Below are 926 nucleotides of genomic sequence, written 5' to 3'. Positions count from 1 at the left end.
AACCAAGTGATTGAGATAAAAAATGTTTCTTAAAATATAAAACCCCACAAGTAAAGTGGTAGCAACTCTTAGTGGACTACACATTCAGGTGCATTTTACACACACACGTGTAGTCGCAGCCTGTATGAATGAATGAAATTTATTAAATAAATAAATCTTAAAAAAAAAAAAATTCATTCATGATACAGGCCATGTCTACACATGCGCTTTACTGAGGAGTAGACCAATTAGCTGTGGAGTAAAGCATCACCTTCTACATGTACAATGCTATTAGGCCACAATAAGCTAATTAACACTGCTGTAATACAGTACTGTTTGGGACAGTACTATCTTATGGAGAAGCAATTAACTGCAATTAAAGGCATATATAGGATGCCTACTACAAATGTAAATTGAGCCCCGTAAGCCCAGCCAGCAGCATCTCAGACTCCTGCCTGACACCTAGCCACATGACTGCACTTTCAGCACCCTCATGCCTCAGCCAGCCCCTCCATTGCCTGGAGCCACCACCCAGAGCACAGGGCAAAGCAGGGCAAAGCAGGGCAGAAGCAGCCCTGTCGTAAGCTGCTCTGCCATGGGCGCATGTATAAACACTGCACCTGGGAGTAGTTTACTCTGGCTCAAAATGCTTTGGAGTTTTTTGCTTTGAATTAAATGCATGTGTAAACGCACCCACCAAGTACTTTTTTATGGCTGTGGAACAAACACACTTAAAAGGGGACTACAAAGTATTACTCAATGAACACTTAACATTTTCCTGATTCAAATCTATGCAATTTCCACTTACCAAGAGAGCATTTCCTTCCCATCTAAGTCAGAACAACCCTTGCTTTTATTGGTCAAGACCTGCATTTAAGGGACATCGGGCATGTCTACACATTCATTACTGCACTGTAGTAACAGGTACTAACTTAATGCACTGTAAT

The sequence above is a fragment of the Alligator sinensis genome, unplaced genomic scaffold, assembly GCF_000455745.1.
Source record: "Alligator sinensis unplaced genomic scaffold, ASM45574v1 scaffold899_1, whole genome shotgun sequence".
NCBI lineage: Eukaryota > Metazoa > Chordata > Crocodylia > Alligatoridae > Alligator > Alligator sinensis.
The sequence above is the reverse complement of the archived record's forward strand: the minus strand, read 5'-3'. Positions refer to the sequence as shown.